This window comes from Parus major, chromosome Z, assembly GCF_001522545.3.
Source record: "Parus major isolate Abel chromosome Z, Parus_major1.1, whole genome shotgun sequence".
NCBI classification, from domain to species: domain Eukaryota; kingdom Metazoa; phylum Chordata; class Aves; order Passeriformes; family Paridae; genus Parus; species Parus major.
The window spans coordinates 49,805,830-49,827,248 of NC_031799.1; the positions used below are offsets into that span (position 1 = coordinate 49,805,830).

At 42.2% G+C, this 21,419-nt stretch overlaps 1 protein-coding gene across 6 annotated transcripts in view; it reads left to right on the top strand.

The window, feature by feature from the left end:
• Window positions 1-655: 655 nt before the first annotated feature.
• Window positions 656-21,419, top strand: part of ELAVL2 (ELAV like RNA binding protein 2) — an 89,512-nt gene continuing 68,748 nt past the window's right edge. For 2 of the 6 annotated variants that reach the window (XM_015615136.1, XM_015615138.1), the window contains exon 1: window positions 656-745. The gene's annotated coding sequence lies outside the window, so the exon portion shown is untranslated. The remainder of the gene's footprint in view (window positions 746-21,419) is intronic. The other 4 variants (XM_015615134.2, XM_015615137.2, XM_015615135.3 and 1 more) reach the window with 3 other exon arrangements.

Here is a 21,419-nt window from a genome sequence, read left to right on the forward strand (position 1 = left end):
GGCGGGGGACACACCAAACCGTGCACTCCCGCGGGGACGAGACCCTCCCACCGCCACAAATGACACACATCCCTCTGGGCGCTCGCTGGAGCGCTCCCCGCGCGGAACGAGCCGCCCGCAGGAGCGCAGCCGCGGGGCTCGGCAGCCGAACCTTGCGGGGGACGAGGACGGGTCCCCTTGCTGTCGGACGCCTCTCGGAAACGGGACGGCGCTCCGGGAGCGGTTATGCTCGTCGCAGGTCACGGAGTGCTCGCTGCTGCTGCGCCCCTTCGGGCGGGCGGCTTGCCGGGGGGGGGCTCGTCCGCCCCGCCGAGCCATTTCAGGAGGGGAGGTAGCGTGAAGCCTCCGGGGCTCGACATTGTACAGGGAAAGACGGCCAGTCGGGGACCCTTAGGGAGATGAGCAAGCATTGTGGGTGTCCTGCCTCTGACCCCACCGGGGACGGGGAAGGCAAGCTCCCGCCCCATCCTAATCTGCAGACTCCGCGGCCATGCTCTGCTCGTCGTCCGAAGGTGCTCGACGAGAAGGGCCCGCCCGGCCTTGGCTCCGCCAAGTGTCCGCATTGCCCGGGGGCGCGGCCCCGCGGGCGCGGGGCTTAGTGAGTGGCCGCCGGCAGCGTCACTCAGGCGGTGGCCGCGGGGGCGGGCTGTGGGGGCCTTTATCTGCCCGTCACCGAGCCAGTCTCCTCTGTTGGAGCCAGGGCGAGTGCGGGACGGTGGGACAGCGGGAGCACCAAAGCCATCAGGTGAGGAGGCTGCGGGGCGCACTGCGCCGCTCTCTTGGGTAGAAGACACCTTTCCCCCACTCCGCTCCCGGGTCGGACGGCAGCAGCGCGCTCCGGGAAACTCGCTGGTCTTGCAGGGCAGCGAGTAGACGGACTGCCGGTCCCGGGCTGCTTAAAGAAGAGCGGGTCGAGGGGCTGGGAACGGAGACAGGGTTTACGGGGAGCCATGCTGTCTTGGCAGAGGCTTGGTGGGACGTCGCATTCGCCCCGGAGCGGGAGTGGAGGAGAGCTGGAGCCGGAGCGGGACCGTAGCCCGCGCGGGGAGCACGGCGGGAAGGCGGGGCGGGCTGCGCTAGGGGCCGCCGGCGCACGGCCAGGGCCGTGGTTTTACCCGAGCAAAGAGTAAAGGTAAATCAAGGCGTATGCGGAAACCTTCACCGTCCCCTAGTACTGTCAGTGACCGGCGGATTTCCCTCGGTACCGCCTTGTTGCGGTCTGGATTCCAAACTCCAAGGTACCGGTGGTGTTACTTAAAGAGGGGTTTCTTGACAGTTGCTGACAGTGGGTTATTCTTTCTGCAAGCGGTTAGTTCATCTCCTTCTCCGTCTCGTTCTAGATGACTTTAATCGCTTTTTGTTTAACCTTAGGCCTTTTCTGGCCGTTTCCTTCGCCCCACTCCCCCCTTTTTACTGTGGTTAAACACTTGTCTTCCAGACAAAACACTGTTCAATAAGCCCTCTGTTTAATTCGCAGCATCTCTCTGAATGACTGTCACCCCACCTATTTCCACCTAGTGTGGCCACTTGAGCGTCGCTGCCATTCTCCCCGCAAGCTGTGCCTTCCTTTCCGTCCAGTTCGCGCCTGAGTTTGCTCTAACCGGAGCGCTCTTGCCCACCGTAGTGCATCTGCCGCCTTCTGAGCGTGCCCTCCGGCCCGGCGGAGCCGTGGGGCAGCGCAGGGCCGCGGGTGGAAGGCGTGGGGACTGTGGCTGGCTGCGGAGGGGCCGCAGGGCTGCCCGCCGCACCTGCGGGAGCCGAGCGCACCCGCGGGTGGGGCCGGCGGCAGCGCTCCCTCCGATGGAACAGGCGCGGCTGCCCCGACGGAGCACGCGGTCCTGCTTGGTCCCGGCCTTTCGCCGTCCCAGGCCCCGCGGGAGGCGGTGCGGAGCGTCCCGCCCTGCGAGTGGGCTCTGCTGGGCTGGGGAGTTCCCGCCCGAGGGGAGCCGGCGTTGTTGTGGGGATGGGGGTGGGAGCGTGCGCCGTCACATGCTTTATTTGATGCAGCCAAGGGTCGCAGCGGCGTGGCGCGCCCGAGCTTGGTCAGCCTGAGGGATCGTCATCCCTGCATTTTGCACGGAGCATTACCGAGGTTCGGTGTATTACCTGCCTTTTCAGATTGCCGCGTCTCGGAAAAAAGAATTCCCATTCTTGCCGTACGTGCGTGGAGTGGATTTTGCTTCAGCTGCGTAACGCTGATGGTGAGAACTCTAGGAGCAGCCAGGCAGCTCTTTCACCTCGTTACCTCCTTGATAGCGTCCGTTTAAATTCAGGTGTTACTTGTTAGAACGAGAAAACCGAAAGCTATTGGAAAAACAGTGAGAGAAACCACACAAAACGCACAAGAAAATTTGTTTTTATAAAACAGCATTTGATTGTAGTTCATTTAATTGAAGTCTCTGAGACTAAAAGGTCTTGCCCTATTTTTTTTTAAGTTAAGAAGACATCCTTGGTTGATAAAGTTTAGTAGCTGCTTAGGACTTAAGTGTATTGTGTCTTTACAAGTGATCTTGGATAAAGTTGTGACACCTAATGAATTGTTTCAGGATATGTGTATTTTCTTGAAAAGTAGTAGGTTCCCGATTTTTTGTGCTGAAAAATTCCACGCCATTTGAATTTGTCTTCGCTTTGATGGCCAGTTGTAAATTGAACAGAGGGAGGCTGGAAGGTGTTCCTCTATCTGGGGACTTTTGGTTTAGGAAGCACAGTGGTATTAGTTACAGCTTCAGTGTTCCTTTTTCAGTTCCATGAATCCTGAAGTTATAGTCAGGATTTTTAATCTGGTTTCTCTGACCTTTTAGAAATGTTGTATTAGGAGAGATGGCTCTAGTAGTGGACTTCAAACTCATTTATAGTGATTATGTGTAAATAATTTTGTTTGCAAATATAAAATTGACAGTTCTGTGTATAACAGAATATTACTTAATTGGAGAGAAATGTAGATACTTGAAGTTTTTGTCTGATATATTACTGAGCATTTGTAACTACAGACACATAGTAATGACCTTGAAACTGCTGAGGAATTTTATCAGATGTATTCAAATCTGACCAAGCGCATCTTTAATGCTCCTTTCAAATGTCTTCTGGATTTACCCACACTGATATTTCTGCTTCGGCAATAGATTTATTTTATGTGGTTTTATTCTGGTGGAGTGGTTCATCTTTTCTATATGCAGTGGTCATCTTTAATTGCTTTATTCTTTGTGGTGGATGTGTCTCAAATATGCTTGTATTTACATTAATGTTTTCCTATTATTAGGGTAATCATGCTAGTTTAATATTCCTGCAAGTAAGTTTATTGTGACTTTGCCATATTAATGTGACATTGAAGTTTTTATTCTTTTTTCTGATTCCTTTTAAATGCTGTTTTAATGGGAGGGAAAGATTCACTTAACGCATTTTCAAAAATTGTGACCTACCATACTTAAGACAGAGCTAGATGATCTAGGTTAAAAGAAAAAAGACAGAAACGCTTGCAGGATATCTCTCAGGTTTCTAGATGACAATATTCAAACTCTGGTGAAGGCCCAAACTGAGTTCTATTTAAGTCCTTGTAATACTAAGGTAGAATTTTTGGGAGACAAAGCTAAGCTTACTTTAGTTGGAGACTAGGTAGGAAATAGATGACATATGATCTAGTGTTCTAAAAGCCCAAGGAATAGCTCAGTTTTCTTGTGCTTCTTAAAATAAGTCAATACCCCTGCAGATGTAGACTTTGCAGTTAAAAATAGTACAAGGATGCAAGTACAAGCTCCTGTCTAGTAACAGCGATGCAGAAATGCTGCTTTTATAGGTAAAACTCTTTGTCTTGCAACATAATCCCTTTTGGTTCTGTTTGTCACCAATGATGTTCTTCATTGCAATAAATCCAACTGTCAGCTAATGGATAAACTCAATTTGTGATGGAAATACATTTCTGTATTGCTTTAATGCCATCTCTACTTTTGCTGAAATGCTTTTCTGATAGATGCTAGTGTCTGCAGAGGACAGTGAGTTTTACCAGCTGTTGATAACATTTGAAAAGTGTGAGAGAATGTTGCTTTAGTGCACGGAGATTCCTGACAGCCCCCAAATCATTTGAAAAATCACGACACTGTCCAGCAGGATTAGCTGATGGTGTACATCTGTAGTTCCATTTCTGAAGGAAGCCGCTACATGTGTTTTTTTGATATTGCCAGTGTAAAATCTACCCAATTTGACGCACTCAGGAGGATTAGTTCTGGAGAAGCTGAAATAAGACCATTTTTAAGTTTCAGCTACTACAGCTGGTGGGCCAGATCAAGATGTTTTGTTGCCTAATCCATATGGAAATTCTGAAAGCCATACCAAGTCTCTGGTGGCTAAATAACACTTACAGGCTTCTTGACTGATTCCCACTGAAGCTCAGACAAACTGCCAATACTGGGCAAGAATTCTTACTGCTCAGTATGAATTGTTTATTTGTGGAGTTCCCTTGCATCTAATGTTTACAGAGCTACTAAATGCAGTGCTAGGTCTGACAGAATCTTTGATGAGAGACCTAATTGCTAGTTGTTGGTCTTCACTGTATTTGGAAGAGCATGTGTTTTACGTAGACTTTATGACGTACAGCTCTGCAGTTAATTACATCTTGGAAAGGTGGCCTCAGTGAAACACTTGGCTTTAGTAGTCTGTATTTTTATAAGGACTGCAGATTTTCAGCTTTAAAACCAAGTGAAAGAGAAAAAGCTCACAGAAGAAATCTTAAATATGCTTTCACAGAAACTTATTTAAAAATTCTAAAGCCATGTTAAGCTTTTGAAGTAGCTTACAGTCTAAATTCAACTTGGCTGGAAAAATATGTTGAGTTTTAAGAGCAGTAATTACATAATGTAGAAAATTGTAATGGGAAGGTCTTACTTTCATACACTTGAAAATTGTGACTTGGGAACAAGCTGAAGTTTTCCAGATGGTGATTAAACTAGTGTCATACTGTTTCCTATTCTGTCTGAGACTGGTGGTTCTCCTCTACTTAAGCAACAGGGGTTTTAATTTGTTTTTGTAGTCATAGTAAACTTAAGTGTAATGTGTGTTTGAAAAAGGCTGTGGTTTTTTGATTAAAGTTGGGATGGGAGTTAGGTGTTTAAATGTGCTGGCAGTGAGCATGCCAGCCAAGGATCAGAATGAGCATAATTTTAGGCAGTCTTGAACTTCATGTGAAACATTGGTAATACTGAGTCTTCATTCCCTCACGCAGTCATGGTATTGCTGATGGTTCAAATAGTCCAGCTGCTAATCAGAAACTGCAGAGATTCTTAGACTAGATGGAGCTGCAAGATGTTATGAAAATGCGTAGCTTGATTTTCAGCTGCAGTTAGCAAAAAACCAGATATATCCTCGTAAGCCTGCTGTAGCTGCCCAAATGATGCAGAAACTAGAAAATACTGAGGTTGTGGAACACTTGGGATCTGTTAAGGGCATAAGACACTTCACTAACTTCTTCAGGTGAGTGTGGAGTAGAGGTAGAAAGAAAGCATTGTACAATGGAAAGTAACTGAATTGCTGTTACATATCTAGATGTGTATAAGAGTGTGGAGTAGAGGTAGAAAGAAAGCATTGTACAATGGAAAGTAACTGAATTGCTGTTACATACTGTAAAGTGTGCATATGCCGTCTTGTGAGTACATACTACCTAGCTACTGGCAAAAGAGGGAACATTTTAACATTCAAGTACATTGTAAGACAGTCTACACAGATGTAGGAAAGAGTACTCAGGGTGTCCTGAAATATTCACTGTGATGTGTGGAGCAGACTTTCTGTTAGTACGTCTGTGCTGGCTGCATTTGCTTTCAGACTGCTCTGGATGAGTTTGTTTAGCTAAGTCCTTAATCAGAGTTAGCTGAATAAGCTTTATGTATTCTTATGGAATGAAACTGCCATTGAATGATCACTGGAGTACTGTTGTTCTTCTGTGCCTTAAATCTTGATGTCAGAAAGGAAGTTAGTAGGATTTGTTTTACAGAATGGATGAAAAGAATTCTTGGAAATTCAAACAAGTATTTACGGGCAAATGCCTTAGTCAGTTCCTCTTATAAGGGTTGAGAGAAAGCGATTCAGCCATGGAAAGGGAAAGGTCGTGTAAATTAAACTTTTCTACCAGTAGTGTCCCTGCTGATTGTATTTTGCAATACTGTTATTACGTGTTTTTTCAGAGGTAGAATTACTAGGAGTTGTCTTTCTTGTGTTTTGTTTTTTTTTAATTTTCTGTTGTTTATTATTTATACTGATGAAAATTTACGCAATATTACCTGGAGGCAGGTAGAGGAGGAATGAGGTCAGAAGATAGTTTGGATACTCTATGCCATTTCCACCTAGCTGCATTGGCATGTATGATGAGGTAGAGATTTCAGTACATTTTGTAGGTATTTATACTGTACCTACATGCCATGAGGCATAAACATTTGAAACATTTGAAATGGGCTTCTTGAGCTGGCTTTGTCTCTAATTTCTCAGTGTATTTCTAGATACATACCAAAAACTCACATTCATGGTACCTGAATTTTTTTAGGGAAAAATGTGATTTTGAGGGTCTTGATCTTGTAACTGTCTCTCTATATATTTGGATTTGGACAGTCAGCCTTGGCATCCAATAGGCCTGTTTCTCTGTCAGGTTATGGAAAGCTTGCTGTTAACATACCTTAATGTAAATAAAATTGTATAAGAATGTCATGGTAGTGTCTTGTTATTAATAATGTAACTATAAAGTGCCTTCAAGCAATGGTTTCCGTGGTTTAGACTTGGTGTACTGGATATCAAAATTTAAGAGTTAAATATCTAAACACCAGAAAAAGGGCAGGTGTTTGTCTGCCTGCTATTCAGACTTGGCCTTATAAACTTGCCACTTCTAGTTTTGTGGTACGTGATTTTTTGTTTCAGTACCGAAGTGGAGAACTTCTCCAAGTCTTACTTGTGATCAGCTTATTTTCTGAATGCATTCTTAAGTTATGGTCTTATCTGTTACATAATGTGGGAACAGCTATGCGTGGACTTGAGCAGCATCTTTGGAGAAAGGTGTGCTGAATGGTGCAATAGCTTTTTATAGTTGATGGGACCAGTGGGGGGGAAATGTACTTGATGACCTACAGTACTAGTTAAGGCTTCTTGCAACACTGCTCCCGGTGACCTTGTGAGAAGCCGTGTGCAAAGTAGTGAGGAGAGGAGGAGAAGGTCTGTTATATCTCTGGTCTAGCAAAGAGTGTTTCTCTTTGATAGAGGAAGGAAGATGGAAGCAGGAGAGAGTAGGTATTGTGGCCATCTGTCTTGGCAGAGGAAGATTGTTAATGGGCTGTTTAGATTTCTGAAGTTGCTTTGAGCACATGTATATGTCACCATTGCACTGAAATGGGCAATATGTTGCAGGAATGGTAGCATACTTAATTTGTATGTTTCCATTTTATTTTTGTAATTAAGTCTTCGTTTTGGTGCCATCCATTTTGTTTGTCCTCTTGAAATGCTGGAAAATTAATGCTGTGACCTCTGTTTTTATTTATCCATTAGCATTACATTTAATTTAATAAAATTAAATTTGCATCAACTCAGCCCAGTTTAAAGGCAAGGCAAAATACTGGGATTTATTTAAATTTTCTATGTCTGCTGTTCTTCTCTAGTGTTGATCTAGCATGCATAACTAGAGATGAACATGTACTGCTTGCATATCACAGTTGATTTAAGAAGGGCTTTTAAATTTTTTAAATTTAGATCTTATAATCCTGGTACCTGCTATAATTGTAATTAAGGGTATTATTTTTACCCCTAGTAACACGTGTAGAAATCTCATCAGACATCCTGGTGTGGTTCATTTCCACCCAAATAAGCTTTATAAGCCACGCTCTGTTTCCAAAAGAGGGACAACTAAAGTCATAACTCTAAAACACCATATGCTGCTTGTAACAGACTATGCATGTACTGCATGCATGCAGTAGAAATTAGTGTATTAATGAGTTTGACTTTTTAATTTTTATGTGCTTGTACCTTGAGCTACAAGCCCAAATTGAGGTCCTGACATAAAACTGCTATAGCTAATCTGGCCAGAGCACCCATTCTGAAGGGAACTGGAGAAGTGCTGACAAAGTGAACTGCATAAAGTGAAGAAGACAGTAGAAACTGCTTTTGCATTCAGATAGCTAAACTGTGAAACTTGGCATAGCAATAGCACTTGCTTTGGACTGCATCCATGGTTGAGATGTTGGTAGGCAAGATGAGAATTACAGCCTCATTAACCAACTGAGTAGCTGAATTTTTTCTGTAACAGTTGAGCAAACTGAAAGAAAATTAAATGGAGTCACGCTTGTCTTTTGCTAAAGGCTATTTTTATAAGAAAAGTGGTTCTTGTAGTGAAATTCCTCTGAACCAGTGCAGCTGAACGATATGAAACTGGCTATCGTGGTGGAAATCAATGCTTTTTGTTTTTGGACATACCTCTGGTGATCAAGAATATTTTTTCTGCTGAAATTATAACTGGGCTGTAGGTTTTCTTTTTTTGTGTGGAGAAGGTTTCATGTGCAACGCAGATGTTTGAGATGGTGACTGTTTCTACATTGAGTGATATAACAGAGGATGACCTATTCAAAGCTTTGAGCAGTCTAATCTAGTGGAAGATACTACTGCTGATAGCACAGGTGTTGGAACTAGATGATTTGAAGATTGCTTCCAACCCAGACCATCCTGTGAATCTACAGGAATTTTCTGTGCCTGTTTGGTATTGTTAGAAGTGTAGAGCTAGCTGTTACAAAAGGAGTAGATAATGCAGACTTCTGCTGTGGCAAAAACATAGCCTGTTTTTCTTTCGTGGATGCAGGTTTTTTTGATCTTTACAAGTACTGTGTGTTGTGTAACCAGGCGTAGTACAGATTACTTGTTTTGAAACATTTTTAGGTGCTCTGAAATGAGGAATGTCAATGTTCCTGAAGAAATGATAAGTCAAATTGTCTGTCTTTGGAGTTAATTGCATAGAATGATTGATTGAATTCATCAGTTTTCCTGCTCGAAGCAGTGCATGGGAACAGAAGATGAGTTGATAGTTTTTGTAGAAGTTTGTTTTTTTTTTTTAAACTTAACTGTGCAGTGTCAGATTTAGCTTACACTTCTGCATATCAATCTTGACTAATCTTTGTGTGTACTGAAAGTGTCCAAGATCTAATTTCTGTGGCTGCTGGTACTACTTGATAAATCATTAAAATACTGAAAATTAACGACCATCTAATTGTAGCCGTTCTCCTGTTTTATAAATTGGGTTGACTTGCCCTTTTAAAATTTGATTTATGTATCTTTTCATGACTCGCTTGACCTAAGATGGCTGTGTTGTTTTTATCTGCATGCATCTCAAAAAATCTGACTGTTAGGCTATTAGGAAGAGCTGTAAACATGTGGTTATTCATATGTTCAGTCCAGATTAGGGTAACTGTGAGTAAACTGCTATCAAATGCAGTACCTGGAGGCAGGATTTCACACAGACCTACACAAAAGGATGTGAAATGGTACACTCGGGAATAGCTTGATACTGCCTGGGCAGCTTTGAATACTTGAATGTGAGTGGTACATGTTTGCCATGTGTGATGTGTATGGACTAAAGAATTAGCTAATCCTCCTTAGAAAAATTATGGAAACTGTACATCAGGATTAATAAGTGTGAATAAGAGCCTCAGTTTCATGAAACATGAAAATGTTGTGGATGTAGCAAAGAGGGTGCCTTTCATATCTGAATGTAATATGAATAGTTTGAGGGTTGCCCAAATTGTGCTTGTTAACCAAATTTATGAGTTTTTGAAGCTAATCAGCCTCCTGGTCTGTCTGTTTAAGGTATGCTTGACTCCATAATGCTGTGTGAGAACTCAGCAGACGTGGCAGTGGTGCCAACAGGACTAGGGGCAGAATGTCCTGGACCCTGGTGGTGGTGAGCTGGGTTTGGTCATAGAGATGGGGTGAGGGAGAGCTTTTCTTTCCCTGAGAACAGCTGGGCAGTGGGCCTAGTGTCCACAGAGGTGGATGGTGCTGCTTCCCTTCTTGGAGAGTTTTCAGCCCATACAGTTTAAAGACCTGAGCAATCTCTCCACATGGCGTGAGAGATGGTGGTGGGTGAGACTAGAGATGACCTGAAGTTCCTACTGACCCAAATGACTCATCTGTCTTCCACTTCTGCTGGCAAAACAAAATGCTGCACAGAGAACTGAGGCATGGCAGAGTTTGAATCTTACTGAAAAAAGGAAACAAGCTCAGCTGTGGTTGAACCAGAAACACCAGCATAGTATAAAACTACTGGCTGTTATTGAGTGCATTTTAAGGTGAAACTCAGTCGTTTACACAATTTTAACAGTTGTAACACTTGATTTCTGTGTCAGACTTACAGAATGACATTCTTCCAGTCCTTCAGTCTTTAGGTATTTGGGATAGTAATTGAACAAATAATATTGTTAGCTACTATATGCTGCTCTTATCCTTTGCACTTAGAGCAAAGTATATCAATCAGCAATCATCAATCAGCACTTTTTTGACAGACATTTTCCTGAACGGTAGACCCAAATGCTTACTAATTCTTAGGACTTGTATGACACTGTTCTTTTGAGAGAAAATAATTTAGTTGTCTTTTCCTCTGTGCAAGTTGGCTTATTGAAAGAGTAACAGCAGTCTGTCTGAGCTTGTTTTCCTGGTTGGGATCAGCCTAGAGGTGCACATATTTAGATTTTAAAGTAGTCCTTAGAGCCCTCTGGGAAGTAAAAGTATGTACCTTTGCATGAACCACTTGAGAGCAGTGTCTGTCGGAAAGCTTTTGTGAAAATCCTTAAGGGTAGTTCTGGGCTAAATGACAATCCTTTGACAACACGAATGATGAGTGTGATGATATTAGTGATGACCTCTCTGTGTAAGGGGTGACAGTGGCCCAGTGTGTGTAAAGTAGAAGTTATTCAAAGTTGTTGCTTGTGTAACAGTTTAAATGTGAGCTTTGCTACCTTTTGTTTGGTTTGTTTTTTTGTTCTTGTTTCTTTTTTAAAATACTGGTTCAGATGGCATAGGGTGTTCTGGGCACACTTCTAGGAGAACACGTCTGGATTTTAGCGTTTAGACTTTTCAGAGGGGGGCTGTATGATGTCCTGTGGATCAGGGTGCCTTGGTGTGGGTACTATCTGTCTTTGCTTGTTAGAACAGCTTTTGGTAGAGTAGGAGAGGAAACGTAGCTTAAATGGAGATGAAAAGTGGGAAGACGTGGCTAATGAGTCAGGAGATGGAAGATGGCTGTAAAGATGGAAATAAGCCTGTTCATGGAGCAGTATCAGTCTGATTTATGTTATGGTGTGTTAGACTTTAATATCCCTGTTTATCCACATGTAACATCTGCATTTCTAGCTTCCTAATTTCTGGAAGTGGCTGTGGCATTATACAGTTGAATGGTAGGTTAAAGAGAGGAGGCAAAAGACTAGGTACATAGGTACTTTTATGTAAGGGGAACTTTTGTATAACAACTAAAAACTGTAATACTCATGTCTGAATACTTATGTCTGAAACTACTTTTGGCAATAATGCTTCTGTCACATACTTCTGTACCCAGTTATGAGCTGATAATGTGTGAAAGGCATGCATCTTTGCCAATTAACATTATGTGACTGATTGATCATGGCTTGTTTGTATCAACAGTACCTTATTGGCTATCCAGTGTTCTGTGTTACATTTTACTGGGTGATCTCTGGATCAAATTGGAGGCTTTGGGTGCAGGGATAGGGGTAAGGAACTCCTGACTATGAAAGGAAGGGATAGCAGAGCAGGTGAGGATTGTAAATAGTTAAGGTATTGCTTCTGGCTCATGTATTTTAATAATAGCTAACTGCCCTTTTTCTGTGTTTACTTCATACTTAAAAATTATTTAATTTGAAGTATGATATGGACAATTCTCTTAGACCTTGGAGGTAGGAAGGAATGGAATGTGTGTTTAAGCAACTCATGGCAGTGTCTTCTGTTGGATAAATAGTAGTGGTCATGAAAACCAGGTAGCTACCTGGAGTATTGTGGAGGATTGCTAAACGTGACTGAACATGAAGTTGTTCTTCAATTTCACCTTCATACTTACATGTTCTTCCCTGCCTGCTGTCCTTTGAGTGAAGTGAGTGGCCTCTAAAGGCACTGAAAAATAAGTTTTATGGAACAGTTTGGGTTGGAAGTAGACCCTTAAAGGTCACATAGTCCCACTCCCCTGCAAAGAGGAGGGGCATCTTCAGTTTACTCTGAGTCCCATCTAATCTGACCTAGAATATTTGCAGGAATGGGTCATCTATCACCTCCATCCCTATCCATCCCTAGGTGTCAGCAGCACCATACAGTTTGGTGTTGACAATCTTGAGTTGCACTTCTATTGCATTCTGCCTTACGATTTTTTCCACGTAACAGTTTGGACTGTCTGTGCAGTTCAAACCATAATATTGGCTGTCTTCTGTAGTCATGCTACATCTTAAAGTGTATGTTAAGATTAACAAGAAACTGTCCTTAAATTGGTGGAATAAGTGGATCTAAAACTACTCATGTGAGACTGCTAGTAACTAGCCGTGGTATTGTTATCCCAGGGATCATAATCAGTGGCACAGGCTCTAGTTGGAGGCCTGTCCCTAGTGGTGTCCCCCAAGGTTCAAAAGTGGGCCCAGTCTTGTTTAACTTACCCATCAATGACTTGGGTGAAGGGGCAGAGGCCTGCTCAGCAATTTCACTGACAACACAAAGCTGGGAGGAGTGGCCCATACCCCAGAGGGCTCTGCAGCCCTTCAGAAGGGCCTCACCAGGCTGGAGAGATGGGCAGAGAGGAACCTTCTGAAATTCAGCAAAGGCAAAAGCAGGGTCCTGCACCTGGGGAGGAACAGCCCCAGGCACCAGCACAGGCTGGGGGTGACCTGCTGGGAAGCAGCTCTGCCCAGTTGGACCTGATGGTCATGCTCTTAATGAGCCAGCAGTGTCCTGGGGCCCAAGGCCAGTGACATCTGGAGTGCCTTAGGAAGAGCACTGCTAGCAGGTCAAGGGAGGTGATCCTCACCCTTTACTCAGCCCTGGTAGTGCCACATTTGGAATGCTGTGTCCAGTTCTGGGCATCTCAGCACAAGAGAGATGTGGAGCTCCTGGAGCAGGTCCAGCGGAAGGTGACAAAGATGACTTAGAGACTGGAGCATCTCTAAGCATCTCCCTCATCAGGGAAAGCTGAGGGAGCTGGGCCTGTTCAGCCTCAAGAAGAGACAATTGAGGGAGGACCCCATCAATGTCTGTGAGTACCTAAAAAGGGAGGGTGTCAGGAGATTAGAGCCAGGTTGTGGTGCAGAGCAATAGGATGAGAGGCAATGGACGGAAGTAAATGCACATCAAGTTCCACCGGAGTAAGGACTTCTTTACTGTGCAGGTGACTGTGCACTGGAACAGGATGTCCAGAGAAGTTAGTCTCCCTTACAGATGTTCTCAAGAACTGTCTGGATGCAATCCTGTGCAACAGTGCTCTAGGATGAAAATACTAGAGCAGGGAGGTTGGACAAGGTGACCTACTGTGGTCCAACCTCACCTCTTCTGTTTTTAACTTACGTTAATGTTTTGGCCTAACAGAATTAGTGGTGAAGTCTTGTTTTCTCTCCCTTTCAAATTCCCACTTTTCTCAGGAGAAGCTCAGGATTTAATCCTGAGAGTCATTTTGATGCATTGGAGTGACCAAACAGATGGTGGGGCTAGCAAACATCCGACTATGCAAATAAAATGTGGGAGTGATGATATGAAAAAGCTTGCTCTGTCTATGCAAGCTGCTGAATCCAGTCATGAATAAGTACAAAAGAAGCTTGAGAAGCCTGGATAGTAACTGATACTGTAGAGAAGGATAAAAAACCTCCAATTGTGAAGTAGTCAGATAAAACTCTTGCATGTCCTTAGTGCTTCTTGTGTGATTAAATGTTGAGATTGTTCTGCCACAGAGGCTCCTCACTAATATCTAGGAGAGATCTTCAATCTCATCCTTTCCAAGTAACATCAAGAAGGAATTGTATAAAAGGAGTTCTTTATCACCCTCTTCTAGAGAAGCTGACATGAATTTTTAAACATCTTTTCAGTCCAGTGAGTTGTAATAACTTTACGACTTAATTAAAAATAGCCTCTCCTCAAGGTCCACTTCTGTAACAAAAAATGCTGTCAATGTATTAAGGAGAGTGTCACTTGGCATGCTTGATGGCAAGCAGCTGGCAATTTCTGTGGCTCTTTCTCTGAAAGCACACTTCCTGACAGTTACCTGCTGTATACTTTCCTGGAACTGCTTTGCTGTTAATTTTGATTAGGAAGTGCTTATGACCCACTGTATAGGTATAGCTAGAGAACAGCCTTTCGCTATCTAGTCAATATTTCCTTGCCTTTTTTAAAAATTTAATTATGAAACCTGCTTAAGCTAAGTGTATTCACCCTTGAAATCTGCAGTACTACTGCTGTTTAACTGTAAAGCATCATTGGAAATTGTGTAGAAACCCAGACCTGTGTTTTCTTCCCTTCTTTGTCCACATCACATATACTTGGGCACAAAATGAATTGTGTTAACATGGTTTGTATGTGACCCTGGGATTTTGCATATGTCCCACTCTCATTCGTGTGAAGCAGGTAGCAGGTGTTTTTTGAAGTTGTCAGACTTACATGTCATACTGTCCAATTTGGAGATGGAAGTGGTGGGACCTGTGAGGTGGCTGTGTTTGCTGTGGAGCCTCCTACAATAAGAAAATTATTAATGATCCTGCAACTGCGTACTCCTCAATTCAGTAGCAATAAGCTACTGTTGTTCATGTGAAGATATCAGTCATCTTCATTTTTTCATATATATATTCTGCTGAATTAATGCAAGATGAATCAAGAAGTGGAATATGTAGCTGTGGTGGTGTTCTCTCATGTGCCTGACCTGCTGTGTGGAGAGCTCGCAGAAGCAGAGGGGGCCTCTTTGTGAATAATTGTGACTGGTTCTGGTGTGTGTTGTTTCTCCAACATTTACTAAGCCAACAAGGCACTGGTAAGGCTACAAAAGCCAGAGCCGCCTTTTATGTTGCAGGACTGTTTCTACTTTGCTCTTTATGTCTCCTTGTGCACAGTGTGTGACATTGCAAAACCGTAATCTATGTGAAAAGTAAGAGTGCATTTAATTACCAGCAGGAATAAGCTGTGTTTGATTTGTTCAATTTGAATTATTTGCTTCTTGGTGTTGGTCTGTTAAATAGACATATCTGTGTTTTGGGATAGGTATTTGGTGAAATGCAGATTCTAGATATTTAGCTAGAAGTAATTAGAAGATGTCTGACTTGAGTGGTAATATTGGACTATTATCTGGTCCTTTTCTTCTTTATAATTTTGCAGCAGTGTTTTAAAATTTTTTACTGTGGCATCCATCAGGACAAGGAGGGTGGTGGATCAAAGCAAAATGATAGTCCACAGGCAGATAAAGTCAGAGGTGCTTGGTAGCTCCAGCACCCGGAGAGGTGGGTGTAAAAGAAAAAGTGTGCTCAGTATAAAAGGCGCTCCAGGCAAGACAGGATTAAGCAGATGGTCATGGTGACCATGGAATTACTTCAGTATAACACAGCTGTGAAACAGTACTTGCAGGAGAGGTCTGTGGAGACGGATAAAGAATTGCATAGGCAAGATCTGATGTGTGTAGGGGGAAAATCCTAGAAAGCCAGAACAGGGATGATGAACTTGCACAATGGATCATGCAACAGTTGCTGTTTGAGGCAGCTTCCTTCTGCTTCAGTTCATTCCCATGTGTGTTTTTGCCGTTCTTTTTATAGCTTGCATGCAGCTGTTTCTTAGCATTGAAGAATTCAGTTCTGAAGCCTCTGTAAAGGCATGTCACATCTTGTCTGTCTGTGGTTGATAAAGAAGCTGTCACCAACAGCCTTGAGGAGGTAGACTGCAGTAGAAATGTCAGAACAGAACTGGGGAGGTGTACCAACTTGATACTTGAGGAGTTTTATCTTTATCAAAAATTTTGAAGCATAAAACTGTTTTCCAAACTTCTTTGCTAGGTCTGGTAATTCATTCACTGCATTAATTTCCTTAGAAAATGAAGGTGGTGTTGGCAGGACTTGTGAGGGTAGCATTGTTTTTCCACAGGTCTTGCATTTACTTACCTATTTATGCTGGTAACGGCAGCAAATCTATATGCTTGGGGGAAAAGTGTGACTTTTTAAGGAAAACATAGGCTATTCTTCTGAGCATAAGTGGAATGCTTTATGTACTCTTGAGAACACTGTTATTCTGGCCCATCTTCTAGAATATATTTCGTCTGATAAACTGGAGAATGGAATTGCTTGTTAAGTGGAAAAATGCAAATAGTTGTAATATAATGAGCTCATAAAGAACAGTATTGAGCTCATTTTAGAAGCTGAATGCTGGTTTGCCAGTTAATTTTTTGTGAGTCTTGTGTTTGTTAATTCTTTCTCTATTTATGCTGCCTAAGGGTGTAACACAAGCATATACTTTGTTTTATTGTTGGTGCTTTCTCTAAAAGTCATTTTGAAGGTATCAGTCCATCCACAGGATGTATGGGTGATATATTATCTTTTTATCCCAATATTCGTGTGGATTATATCACAATGCTAACTGGAAACTTGACTAAAAATAAAAAACACTAAACCAGAAAATTACTAAAAGTACCTCGGTCTGAAAATTACAAAAGTACCTAAGGTGTTTGGTATCCCTTGAAGCTTTCTTTTGCTTTTTCTCATTGCCTTATCTTGCCTGTTACGTAATTGCTGTTGACAAATTGTGGAAGGTAAAAGTTGATACGTGAGTATGCTGTAATATATTCCAGTAGCTGCAAATGCTCTTGAATATTAATGAAATACAGTATAAGTGAACACTATTTGTCATTACAGGTAAATAACAAGATGGACATGGAACCATCTGAAAAGATCTTTCTTTAGTTGCAGGAAGACAGAAGGACACAGACTCCTGTGTTCAGCGACTCATTCAGTTCTCATTGACTGGAGTTCAGATGCTAATGGTCAATAGCCCTCTTTTGCATACTTCAGTTTTTTTAATACACTAAAAACTATCAAAGGTACTTAAGTTATATTAATGACTGAAATGATTCAGCTTGGCAGGCGCTTCAGTCCTGAAGCCATACTCTACTTCAATCCTTAGTTTAAAGCAGGGTTAGCCTAGAGCAGGCTGCCCCAGTCAGTGTTCTCTTGGGTTTTAGATGTCTCCTGCTCTGTCCAGAGAGTCTGTGTTCTCTGTGGGCATTGTTCTGTGCTTGTCAGTGTCAGTAGCTGTGGGAATAAGTTCTCATATGTTTAAACATACGTTGTCCTGACATTGGATACCTCTAAAAAGAGTGTCTCAACCTTCTTTACTCCCCTCCATCTGGTATTTATATTGATCTTACCAGTCATGATCAAGGCTTAAGACAAACTCAGCTTCTTCCATGTCTTTTGTCACCAGATTCTCTGCCCCATTCAGCAGAAGGCACAGATTTTGTGTAGTCTTCCTTCTGCCTTGCTGTTCCCAGACAGCTTTCTAAAGCTTAATGTCTCTAGCAATGCTAATAAGTTGTATTAACTTGAGCAGTTTTAAAGTACACATTGTGTAATCAGTTAGCTTGCTAGCAGTTTATAAAACAATGCACAGAATTATTTTTCCTCCCTCTATATTAAAATACAGGTGCTCGATTGAGAATTTGTGCAGCTTGCTAGTTTTAGTTCTGCTTTTAACATTCTTAACAAGAAGAGTTATATTAATAAATTAATAAGAATTTATATTGATAAATATATCTGTAAAGAGCTACAAAATAAATTTTCTGTGAATTACTGAAAAGTTAACATGATTTTCATCTTATCTAAGAATAGTTAACACCCTTGTGTTTAAATATGCAGCTTGGGTAGTAATTTAAAATGGTGTTACACCATGAGTATTTTCTCCTCATTTCTTCTGCAGGATGTTAGGCTATATTTGGAAACTTAGTGTGGTATAGGGTGCATGGTTGGGTGTAAGAGTGCAAAAAAAGTGTGCACTCTTTTTAAAATTAGTTTTATATTTGTAATCCACTTTCCATATTGTGAGTTGTGTGATAAGGATACATTGCTTACTAGAGATCTGGTTTTCAAAAGCTTTGGATGTGCAGTACCAGCTAAGTTCTTGTTGCAGGACTTGCCTAAAAAGTATGTCTGGTTTGTCTACATGAAGTTATTGTTGACCTTGTCAGAAAGCAAATAACCATCAAATATGTCTAGAGTTTAATTTTGATCTCAAATCTGTAGTGGAAAATTATTGCACTAGCTAAACAGTTGTTTAGACAGAGGGAAAAAAAAGTAACTTTTGTGTTTTTCAGAGGAGGAGAGGAGTAAAGTGCATTATTTTTCATCAGCAACATCCTGTAATGAAATGTTGAGGACTGGAAATGATTGATAGCTGAGTAAATTTGTACTAGGCTTGTTGTATAATACAGTAGAAGCTATTGCTAAATCTCAGTGAACATTTTTGCCACAGCTATCTCCTCATCATTTTTGCAGCCTTGGACTGAAAATGTTTTGGGGGTAAGAGGTCTTCTATCTGCACAAACTTGTTAGGGAAGCTTATTTCCACCACGTTCAGGCTTTACTGCTAACATAATCCTCAGAGTTCTAATCTGCGTGTAAGACTGCTCAAATTGTAGTGGAGCCTGAAATTATACTAGGTTGTTCTTATTTAGAGAGATGGCTATTTCTTTCCATAAGTTTGTGTTTTAGTAAAGAGCTTGATGGAATAAATCCTGATTTTCACTATCGTTTGAAAGTTTTGTCTGCTTGCTGGCATTTACCTTTTCTATTTGTGTTTGACATTGAGGATGCTACATTATGGCTTTCTGTCTGTGAACGGATGTACCAGTAAAAATTATAGATAATGCTAAAGGCCCAAGTAATTTTCTTGTTACAGAAATAGCTAGGTATCTTTTCTGAGCCAGTGCTCTAGTATCACTCCTCTATTTTTGACAAACTCAAGCATTTTATCATCCTAAATTAAATTAATTCTAAATAAAGGACAAAAATACTACTGATGAGACTAGAAATAAACTTACACAAGACTTTGAGCTCAGCAAGAAGGTTTTGTAGTTCTTGTCAAAGTCACCCCTGTAAAAATCATAAAATGGTTTGAGTTGGAAGGTACATTAGAGATCATGTGGCTATAACCCCACTGCCAAGTGCAGGGACACCTCCCATTACACCAAGTTACTCAGAGCTTCATCTAGCTTGGCCTTGAACACTTTCAGGGATGGGGTATTCACAGCTCTGGGCAACCTGTTCAGTGCCTCACGACCCTCACTGGAATGGTTTTCTTCCTGATGTTTAACCTAAATCTACTCTCTCCGTTTGAAGCCATTTCCCCTTGTCTTGTCACTAGTTGCCCTTGCAAAAAGTCCCTCTCCATCTTACTTAGTAGGCTTCCTCTGTAGGAACTGGAAAACTGCAGTTAGGTCACCCCAAAGCCAAACTTCTCCAGGCAGAGCAGTCCCAGTTTTCCTAATGTAGGAGAGGTCTTCCCTTCATCCCTCTGACAAATTGTGTGGCCCTTGTCTGAACCCACCCCAGCAGTTCCATCTCCTTCCTGTGCTGGGATCCCAGAGCTGGATGCGGGGTTCCAGGTAGGGTCTCACCAGAGCAGAGCAGAGGGGCAGAATCCCCTCCCTCCCCTGCTGCCCACGCTGCTTTGGATGCAGCCCAGGACACGTTTGGCTTTCTGGGCTGGGAGTGCTGATGGCTGGGTCATGTCCAGCCTCTCACCCCCAGCACCCCCAGTCCTGCTCACAGGGCTGCTATTGATTTGTTCATTCTGTAGCCTTTGTTGATATGTAGACTTGCTGTGACCCAGATGCAGCACCTTGTACTCATTCTTGTACCTTGGTCTTGTTAAATCTCATGAGATTCCCACTATATGACTTTGCCCAGGTCCTTCTGCATGGCATCCAGCTCTATTTTTACAAGTTTAGCCATTGGGAGGTGGGTGGAAGAAAATGGTACAGCATACCAGGGGCATGATGATTACAAGTATCTTTGTATCTCTGGGTAGGCTTTATAGACAATACCATAGGTTCTGGGCTGCTGCTGTGTGAGTGTACTGGGTTTGTCTGAGGTAGTCAGTTTTCTTCACAGTGGCTAGTATGGAGCCATACTTTGATATTTCATACAAAGTACTTTTCTATTTGTGCTGAGCACAAGTACTGCCACACTGGTAAGGAAGTGGGGGTTGCTTGGGAGCTTGGGGGTGAGATACCATGAGAAAGGTTGACCCAAAGTGACCAAAAGGATATTCCAGACCATGATATCCTGCTTAATGTATAAAGCTAGGTGAGGGGGCAGATGTTTGCAGTTACAGCTTTTGTCTTCCCAAGTAGCCATTACATGTGATGGTGCTCTGCTCTCCTGGAGCTGGCCAGCTTAGCTTTTGTGATGCAGATAGGAACTTCTGTGCTTTAACATGTTTTGATTAAAGTAGGGGGTTTTTTTGGTACAAGAAACAGCAAATGTCTGGTATCTATTTCTGTAGTAGAAAATGGTGTTAAAAAGCAGAAGACAGGTTGAACCTGTGTTTAGGGTAGTCTTCCAGAGTAAGTCTGCTAGACTTAGAGCTTCAGGAAAACAGGTCCAGTGAACACATCCAAGCTTTCATGACTCTTTCTCTGAAGTCTTAGAGGAGAACTGGCCATCTGTTTTGGCTGTTTATAACTGTCAGTGTTTAAATAACTCCATTGTGTGCCAAAATTTTGAGTCCTGTGTACCAATTGAGCTGAGCAGATGCAAAGAATAGAAGACAGGATCAATAGCACTTAGGCAGTCTGTATAAAAATGAAGTGTTATGAGCTAAAGAAAAGTTAGTATTTTGTGCCTTATGCCCGTTAACACTTCCAGTAAGTTTGAATCATTCATTATGTGAGATTTCCTGGTTGTGAGACAGTGTTACCCCTGTATGACAGATTGTGCTGAGGAGGAAGGTGAGCATTTAACTCAATGAGGCAATGGATTGAAAGAAATTGAGTATAAACAAACTTGAACGCCAGTGGAATACTCAGTGCATGAAGCAGACTTTAAAAACTGCCTTAATAAAGGGATTGAATAGGGTGGTAATTTGGGAAAAGTGAGGTTGGTGTAGCATGTTTGACATACTCTGGCATGGTTTCCATTTATTCATTGGTTGTTTGTTTTCTGACATCAGGTAGTAGGTTGCACAGTAGGCTAAGTATCTGATGGGTCTTGCTTTTTTTTTTTTTTTTAAAAAAAATCCAGTTGTTTCTGTATGCAAACAACTGCTCTTAAAGTGAGGTTTTTATTTCTTTTTTCACCGAAAATGGAGAGGAACTTTTAGAAATCCCTTATGTGACAATTTATCTGCTTAGAATTGGATGAGATTGTTGGTACTTGTATATGAAAGTTTAGAGGAAACCTGCTTGA